The sequence below is a fragment of the Sebastes umbrosus genome, chromosome 8, assembly GCF_015220745.1.
Source record: "Sebastes umbrosus isolate fSebUmb1 chromosome 8, fSebUmb1.pri, whole genome shotgun sequence".
NCBI classification, from domain to species: domain Eukaryota; kingdom Metazoa; phylum Chordata; class Actinopteri; order Perciformes; family Sebastidae; genus Sebastes; species Sebastes umbrosus.
This window is the reverse complement of record NC_051276.1, coordinates 24178380-24188690: the sequence shown is the minus strand read 5'-3', so window position 1 is coordinate 24188690 and position 10311 is coordinate 24178380.

Sequence of the window (10311 nt, the reverse complement as noted above, 5' to 3'; positions counted from 1 at the left end):
CCGCCAAAGCTTTCAGAGTTTGAACTCGACTCCATAAACGGAGCCTATAAATATCGAGGATTTTCATGTTTGTGATGTAAATCATGTTTACAGAGATGGCCACTTCAATCGCACACCCATTTAACACGGGTTGCTGGGGGCTGATTAGATATGATAATGTGCTGCTGACATCAGAAGAAATGTTGGCGAGCGCGGAGAGCCACAGCCGGCAGTAAACATGTAATTTATGGCCGTGGGAATGGCTTGGCAAGTGCTGGTGCTACACTTCCATCCATCAGCCGCACCAACCTTGATGCCCGTGTCTGGCTCTGGCTTCCTGCCATTGGCTGATGCATCACCTGGATTGCAGTCTCCACGCAACAGGCTAAAATCAGCCGCGACTGGCTCTCGACCTTTTTTAAAAGCCGGCTCTTACAGCTCGGGTCGATGCAGTTAGCCTTCTGTTGCGTGCTGTATTACAGCGGAGGGGGAGGACAGTTTAGTCGTTAATGGAGAACAGATCCTTGTTACTTTTATTCCAACAGTTATATGAATCCAAGCTGCTGGGATTTGTAAAATTCACACAAACATGCTCGACAATACTTGTCGTGGCCTTCAAGGGTACAAGGTCACGTCTGGCTTACTGTAAACAGCCACCTCCACACACAGGATGTAAACAAACATATGACCTTTTTGTTTTTGGGAGAAAAATATCATCCACTCCTGGAAACGGAGGGGTGTAATAAACAGTATCATCTGTGCTGTGGTTGAGGTGATGATGAAGAGCTCTATTTGAGAATAGAAAGGACAGGAGAGGCCTCGCTTTATAACCTGCTAATGGCGCAGAGCGAGGAGCGCAGGTGCCATTAGGTGCAGCGTGTTATCACTTCTGACAGATGGCACAGGAAGAGTTGGGTAGAGCAAAGTTCATCAGCTACCGTCCAGCTCTGCTGATAGCTGTAATTTATGAACTCAATCTTTATTTTTGCTGTGATGGGGACACACAGAGGAAGCTGTTTATTGTCAACAGTTATGATTGGGGGAACGTGACAGCGTCTAATTAAACGATTTCTAATCACCAAGATGAAAGAAGGAGAGGGCTGCTATGTCCTGTTATTGTCTTCTCTGAGAAATTACTATCTGATGATTGATTGGGGAACGGTGGAATTTCAGCCATCCAAGCTTTACCCAGTAATTGCTGCGTTAAGCTCCAACAACACCCCCTTGCTCAATTCTGGTCAGCCAAAAATAATGTGTCCCATTATACCAGCTTATTTTTAAGACGTTGTGCCCTTAATTGCAGGATGCAGGACGCACATTTAGAAAGTAAAGCTGTTGTTTTCCACACACATGAAAGAAAAAAGCTTTTCCCTGAAATGGGACGAGGGATTTTGATGTGAAAGTAGATGTAATTTTGTGTGTTGATGTCCGGAGAAATGCATCCTTCCCAAAAAAATTAAGTTGTGCCAAATGATAGTACTACTGAAGCATCATAATTACACCTTCTGAGGGGAATGCAACAAAGTCAAAGAGCTATGGTTGGGATTTTCAAAGCGTATTATCTTAAGGCTTAACAGGCATACCATTAACAAACATATATTCTTGGAGATCTACCTGATTAACCAAAATAGAGTGCTCCAGGTATTTTTGTAGGCCAACCAGGGGGAGAAATGAGGTGTGTAGGAAGGAACAGGAGAGATGAGACAATCATATCAAGACTTAGATTTGGACACACTGGACTGAACAGCACACTATTTAAAAAACATGATGCAGGTAGATGTAATTACTGTGGGCAAGAGGAATCGGTGGAGCATGTTGTCTTGCATTGTTAGAGATAGAAAGAAGACATTTTATTCAAGGCCTCAGAGATAAAAGTACACTTTGATTTAATAGCTTATTCTACAAAATAACTCACTAAATGTGTGTTATAGGTTAAAGGGACTGTTTGTAACTTCTTACACGTATAAATCAATCCAGGTCGGTGTCCCATGCGCGCTCACGTGTGGCTACGCTGTTCAGACAAGACTCCAACACAAACTACACGGAAGCACCAAAACCGTAAAGTTATATCTAGTGAAGCCCGTCTGTTAAAAAAGTGTTCGCTGCGGTCGGAGGACGCGGGGGAGACCGTAGCTTTGGTCTCCAGGGCCGAAGTCTCTGCTGTACTCTGCTTCGCTGCCTGCCTGCTTGCCTTCACTCACACCGCGCTCGTTCTTACTATTTCGAGAGGAGCAGAGTACAGCAGAGACTCCGGCCTCCGACCGCGGCCAACAACATTTAATAGACGGGCTTCACTAGATACAACTCTGAGGTTTTGGTGCGTCCGTGTAGTTTGTGTTGGAGTCTTGTCTGAACAGCGTAGCCACACGGGAGAGCGCATGGGACACCGACCCGGATTGATTTATACGTGTAAGAAGTTACCAACAGTCCCGTTTAAAATTGAGAATATATGAAATATGTACAAATATTTGCATGGAGATGTGCAATATATAACAAATAACCACAGTGCAAATAAGTAAAATACAAAAAATGCTTATAAGTACACACATAATGATTATCTTGGGTAAGTTAATCTTCTGAATTCATTGAAGTTCATTTAAATATTTTAGGATAGTTACGAGAATTGGTTGCTTTCTGTGGTCATGAACGCATCGTCACATATTAAAGACATAAATTACTAGAAATCAACATATCATCTGCAAACTGTTCTAAAATTCAGTAATTTGAGCAAGATGAGACCCGTGCATTTTTCCTTGGTGACCTGTTAGATGAATTGTGTGTGTTCTTGTTTACTAGAGATGGTTTGATTTATTCCAGTTTGGGATTATCATCTCCAGGTCTGGAGGAAAGCCTTGAGCCTCGCCATTAATCTCCACCCTGTGCGTTTCCTGTCAGGCGTGACAGATGACCTGCCCTTCAACTCTCTGCAACCCCGCGTAAGAGACACGTCGTCAATCAGAGTGTCGTTCTCAGCCGCAGTTAGGAGAGCCTTGGAGAGTGACGCCAGTGGTGATGATGGTACTGGTGATGGTGTGCATGTATGTATGTGTGTGTTTGTGCTTATTTGAGGCTCCAGGAAAACAAGGAGTGGTGACATCAGCCCGTTCTTGTGCACCTCTGTCTCCTCACAAATGAACTGATTATTTATGGGAGCAAGGGAGGAGAGTTTAGTGGAGGAGAGCTGTCAATGCTCATGAGGGGACAGAGTGGAGGGTTACGGCGGTGCAATACTGGAACTCATGAATATCATTCTGGCCAGCGTCCATGTACAAGGTGAAGGAGACGTGTCTCTTGTCCTTGCATTCCTCCCTATGACGAGCACATAAAAAAAGAGACCTCAGACATGAAGTGTGTGTGGGTAACCGCAGCAGACAGGCTTAGCTCCGGTGCACCATACAGTGTTGATTTCAAAACAGACGAGGAATTTTAATTTTCCGTTGTTTGCTCTCGCTGTGACAGATTCCCCCCAGCCTCGTTAACAATAGTTAAGATGATGAGCAGCTGTTTTGTGTCTAAGTGTGGCCACTGTGGTTTTGGGTGTAGTTCACTCTTGAGGACGTGTTTTTTCAGCAGAACAAAATATGTAATGCTGTTAACGATATTTTATGAATGTTTTATCACCGGATGTGGGAGTCTCAGTGCTGAATGAACCCTGCGTTGGCCTCCTGAAGCAGAAATGACAGACGAAGGCAGTCGGTGTCCTCTCCTCGTCTGTGCTCTTTGGTTGTTGATGTTTCGGTCTCCACAGAGATCCCGGGCCCCTGTTTGTGAGATGGCTGTCTATATGACAGGTCCCCGGCGCCCAGACTGCTCTGTGGGACAGACATAACAGAAGGGGTGAGCCTGGGGCACGGCCTGTCACTCACTATTGTCTTTGAGTCGCTGCCCTTTTCCTTCTGTTCCCCATATCACAAAAAACATAAGCAAATAAGTTTGTGGGGGATCCGTTACCTACACTACAAGCATTATGTTAAACTAAATGGGATTACAATCTGCAAATTACTGTGAATTATTTAGAAATGACTTTGTAAAAACTATTTAAATATGGAGTACTTAAGACCCTTATTACAAACTTTATTAAACTTTATTTTTTTTTAACATATTTTTACTCATTTGTTTTGAAAAGCATACCTGGGGAATTTTTTCTTTTATTGTAGTACACTACGATCGAGCAGGACAAAGCATTGAGCATCTATTTCTATAGTAAGTGCCCTTATTACAGAGTAAGTTTGGGTATGCAGGCTGCGAAATAAAGTCTTCCCTTGTTCACCCCTATTTCACTTTAATTATAATGTAGTTGGTTTGTTTGGTTTTATTCTGCCACAAAGCAACATAACAAATTTATGTTACAAATATTTACCAAAAAACAAACAAAAGACACAGATTCAACATTAAACATGGACAATTACGGTTACAGAGTATGTAAAATAAGTTTGGGTATGGATGGGTATGTAGGCTGTAAAATGTAGCATTCCTTATGAAAAACAGAAAAGTGAAAAACTATTGTGAAAGGACAAAGGCTACGCGTTTAGGTTTTGGGTACGGGGTAATAGAAAAAAAGTAGTTAAAGTCAATTTTATTTATTTCAAGGTTCCCCTTAAACACACATTAGTTACCCTATTCCCTGTACGTTTTCCCTTGTAACTACAGATAGATTCCCCAGGAAGTGTTTCGAGGTACCTGTATAGTAAGGCTGTCAAAGTTCACGCGATAATAACGTGTTATCGTTTTAAGGCCATTAAGGCGAATTTTTGGTTGTAGCTGGCTCTGTTTTAAAGTGTTTCATACTAGCTTGTCGTGAAGGAGGCTAAATAACGCTCCCAACTTGCGCTAAATTTTAGCGAGGAAAAACTGGCATGGCCATTTTCAAAGGGGTCCCTTGACCTCTGACCTCAAGATATGTGAATGAAAATGGGTTATATGGATACCCACGAGTCTCCCCTTTACAGACATGTCCACTTTATGATAATCGCATTTCGCAGTTTGGGGCAAGTCATAGTCAAGTCAGCACACTGACACTGACAGCTGTTGTTTCCTGTTGGGCTGCAGTTTGCCATGTTATATTTGAGCATATTTTTTATGCTAAATGCAGTACCTGTGAGGGTTTCTGGACAATATCTGTCATTGTTTTGTATTGTTAATTGATTTCCAATAATATATATATACATACATTTGCATAAAGCAAGCATATTGTTCCACTCCCATATTGATAAGAGTATTAAATACTTAACAAATCTCCCTTTAAGGTACATTTTGAACAGATAAAAAATGAGTGATTAATTTGCGATTAACTATGAACAATCACGCGATTAATCACGATTAAATATTTTAATCAATTTACAGCTCTACTGTATACACAAAATAACATTGTAAATTTATGAACTGTAATCCAAAACGTTACCAAATAAAGTTTGCAAAAGTGTCACAGACAAGACTGAAAATAAGACATTTTGAGGCAAAAGTTTCTGGAAGGAAAATCTATCTCTGGTGTGATTTGTGTAAAGAGTATTTATGGCGTCTGGAGGCACGGGTGTGGTCAGGTAAATGAGATGGGTGAGGGTGTTTGTTTGGTGTCGAGCTAGCAGGGGGGCGGAGAGGGGGTAGTGGTAGTGGTGTCTGCCCGACAAGGTGTGTGTTGGCGCCCATACAAAAACTGACGCCTACAGGCATGGCCCCGCCTCTTTCCCACCAGATCGACTTTCTTCAGCGCAGGAATGAGACACAGACACCTCCTCCAGGCTGAGACATATAATCTGGGCCTGTCAGGGCCTTTATCAAACAGGATCAACTGGTGCGCTGGGCCTTTCTCCACAGTCCCCACAGGCGGCAGGATACCTGCACACGCATTCCTTCGACACATCCCTGTCCCAAGAGGCGTATCACCTGTCTTTTATGGCAGCTCTGCTCCAAGATGAGGAGAGGGGGAGGGCCGGGGTACGGTTGCTCCTCTGCATTGTCCTGATTGAAAACTAAGATAGCAGCGTGGCCTTCGGTTTGGAGGATTTTCTTCATCCCTTGAGTCTCAAAATATCAGAATGCTGATCAACAGAAAATCCCTGTCTGATGTTGTGTTTGTGCCTGTTTTGTCACTGACGCCTGTTGTCACTGACAATATGATCTGTTTATTGTCGGAGGTCAGTTCACGAGGCCTTTTATAGCCCCATGAGGATACTGCAGCCCACCTGAGGTAGCCGTCCTTGGCTGAGCTGTTTCAGCCCGTCACTGTGAGAGACCAGATAAGAGAGGGCAAGGTTGGTGCGAGGGTCATGACCATAGACTGTAGCCTGTATAAGAAGTGACGTAGTCACTGTGACGTCACCCATTGGTTTGTAGACTGCTGTTTTGATGCCTCAGGTTTGACATTTTGGCCGTCCCCGTTGTATTTTTTTGCAACCAGAAGTGACACCAGAGGGTGGAGCTAAGAACAACCAAATGCTGAATAAGACATTTTTAGGCAACCAATAAGGTTATAATTAACTTTCATGAACAGAAAACACACCGTGAAAGGGTTAAAGTTCTAAGATGAAAACACGGACAATATCCAGGCTGGACCAAGCCTTCAGGAAGAGCGCTGGTCTTTGATGCTAATTTTTGTAGTGGCCAAACGGTGGAATTACAACTTCCGTGTCCGTCACGTGATGCCATTGGGCCCAAAACATTTTTTTCCCATAGACTTACATTGGGAAAGAGATGTCTGTAACTCAGTAGATAATTTTCTTTTAGGTGAATAAACTTCCCAGAACGAACACTTGAATGGCCCTTATTGTTGTAAAACGCACTAATAGCTGAATCCAGAGTTATTTCCCTTCCTCCGTTCATGTGAATGAGACCCAGACCTAGGCTGGAGCGAGGGCTGGGAGGCGGGGTTAGCAAGCCGTGACGACAGCGTGACTGCGCCGACTCCATGGGCCCAATGGATGCGGAAGATCCGGGTCCTTTTCCAGTCGTAAGTCGAGCCATTTTGGCTTCATGCGCCTCTGAGCAACTTTCATAGGAATGAACGGGGCCCCGCCTCCAACGTTGTATCCAGTTCTCTTAACACATCCATGAGCTGGACAACGCCATGGTAGCGACCTGTCAATCACAAGGTAGCCACACGCTATAGCATATTACTTATATTACTCTAAATGGGACCATAATTTACTAAATGAACATCATGCTGTATTGAAGAAGACTTGAAACTAGCGATTGAGACCATAAACTCATGTTTATAATGTTTACTGAGGTAATAAATCAAGTGAGAAGTAGGGTCCTTTTCTCATAGACTTCTATACAATCAGACTTCTTTTTGCAACCAGAGGAGTCGCCCCCTGCTGGCTATTAGAAAGAATGCAAGTTTAAGACACTTCCGCGTGTGACAATGACAATATGACCTGTTGATTGTCGGAGATTAGCTCACAAGGCGTTTTATGGCCTCTTGAGGACACTGCAGCCCACCTGAGGGAGCCTTCCTTGGCTGAGTTGTTTCAGCCTGTCACTGTGAGCGACCAGATAAGAGAGGGCATGAATCAAAGCGGCGGCTTCATTGTGCACAGAACTCTAATCATATCACGCGCCCCTGAGCCATATGTCTTTGTACTCTCTTTAATTGAATTGAGCCCAGGATGAGATTGGCTGACATACCTTCCAGTGGCTGAGCCGCACTTAGAGAGCGAGGAGAGGAATAAGAGCAATTTGGGACGGTTGTTATCTTGGCACGGTTTGGCATGAAATCCTAAAGGTATCCCACAGACTGCAGCTTCATTTCACAGGTTTCATTGCCGTTAATAGACTTGCCCAAGGCACAAACCTTTATTGTCTAATATGAAATAATTGTGAATTTAATAGGCGTGTTTGCAGCCCGACGATTGCTCATTAAAGACATCCAACGTGACAGGTTGGGCTCAGCAAGGCTTGTAGGGACAAACACTTACCTTATTGAATTTCTTGGTCACGTGTGAATGCATTATTTGCTTCTGACTCACAGAGGAGGACATCTGACGTCAACTTGTCCTCAGACTTGGCCAACTAAATTACCGGCATCTATCAGCTAGTGGCCTCTTGAAGACACATGAAGATTAAGTTAATGATTTAACGCCCCGGAATCGTCTGTTTATTTGTGCCCTTGTCCACCTCTGTTAATCACTTTGTGTAAAGAATTGCAGAGGAGGTGTCTCCAACGGTACAGTATCTACAGTATAAAAACACCGCAACGTGTGCGCACATGTCTGACTGAAGTCTCAACACCTTTGTGACTCCTGTATGAAACACATTGCCTGCAGCAGCTGGGATTTTCCCTGAAAAGCACTGAGGTAAAACACATTTCTTCCTATTTTGTTTTTCCTGCTTCCTGTGCAGCCAGAAGGCTAAAACCGTGAAAGCCAAACAGAAATGGAAACAGACAGACAGAGAGGTCTTTTCAGGCTCCTTGGCCCATAATCAGAGTGGGATGTGGGTTTGCAACTGCAGTGAACAAAGTCAGTGTTAAACGTGGTTGTGACGTAGAGTTAAAGAAGCAGGGCTGGCCAATGAAAGAGGGGAGAAGCTCTGATTTTAGAATACATACGTGCCAGACAGTAGGGGATATAATGAGACGTTGAATGTCTGGCACAGGAGACAGGAACACTTTGTGATGTTTGATGACTAGTTTTTGCCAAAGTCAGCATGCCGAGCCAAGTGGTGCTTCTAATGCTGAGCTCTCAGAGTGAGTGGTGGCTTGGCTGAACTTCTTTCATTACTTGAAAAGTTGATATGAAACAAGGCGGCTCAAGAGGCACAGCTGTTAATGCTATACAGTACCTGACTGAGAGATATGCTGAGGCTGCGCTGCTTGTAGAAACACACTGAACCCTCACAGTTTGTCCTCACTGCTGCATTTATTTGCCTTAATAAAGCAGCTATAGAGAGGTGAAGTCCCTACCCAGGGTCGGCGCCAGAGTGTTAGGGGCGGACGCTGTCCCTACCCTGAGAGACAAATGTTTTTTTGATCCTGTTTGAATTGCGCCATGAATCAAACATATGATGTTTGTCAATTTAAAAGATCATTTTTCAAGTCAAAAAAGTGCCAGTTGGTTGTAGGTTCGTCGTAGTATCATTTAGTTTTGTGTGAAACCGCTCAGTGAACTACATCTCTCGTCTCGCACAATATACGTCACCAACACTAGCTAGCTAACTCAGCTGTGTTCCACGCACGAATGAAACGTTATCTTACCTGATGTGTTTAATGTAGCGAGTCCTGGTCTTCTTATCAGCCGGGAAGTGAAAGAACGAGCGAGATTCGTCGCTGGTGTGAAACACAAAGGCACCGTAGCTTCACAGAGAGACGTCACTTACGAGACTTTTGGGTGTGTAGTCTTTCTAATTACGCATTTTCACAGTCTGATACTTCAACAGTTTTACAACAAACTGCGACTTTCTTGACTTTTAAAGTTATGTTTTAAATTGTCAAACATCATAAGTGTGATTCATAGACCTTGACTGGGTCTCATCAGTCGTGACGTATCCTTCCCTGATTCGTCACGCCCCAACAGTTGAAAATAAATGACATCAGCCTCGACCGCCAGTGGTTAATTTCAACACGGATAATGAGTTACAAGCGTTCCTGACCTTGTTGTCTATGCTAGCAGCTGTTGTGCAGTTAAATTCTGCATTTTATAATGCTACTACTGCCTACATGCACAGGAGGCGAACTATTATTCGAGCGCTTTGCATCAATTCCTGTGTCCAGCGCTGCTTTCTGTTTACACCGTTTGATTTGATAACTGATTTGTTTCACACGGCACATTTTCCAAAACAGCATTTTAAACTGAGACCTGTGATTTAGTTGTGTGTACTTGTACATAGAGAATTTTGTGGCTTGATCCCAGCAGCATTTCAGATTCCTCTGCCTCACACAGGGCATGTTAGGGTTTCCAGCTGCTGTTGCATGCTCCGTTCTCTATGCCATGCAATTATGCCGGTTCCCACCGGAGGTTTGGATTGGGTGGAGCTCAGCAAGGAGTAAGCTCAGGCATTAACTGCTCCTCACTGAGCATAACTTACATGAACCCACAAATACAGTTAGAACAAAAAAAAAGCTAAGACGCACACAAACACACTGCACAAAAGCACAAAAGAACATAAACCACAAAAGTATCTGCTGTACAGGAAATGGCATTCCTTAAGGCACAAAGAGAAGCCACCCGTAATTTTGATTCACATGTGAAATCACTCTGTAAAAGTGTCTGTGGGGCTTCACAGACTTGAGGGATGGACAGATTTATGTTCAAAGATTGTTTTTACTGATAACCATCAAACTGTCCCAAGGCAAAGAAACATCTTACAGATTTAAAAAAAAGCCCCCGAAGACATTCT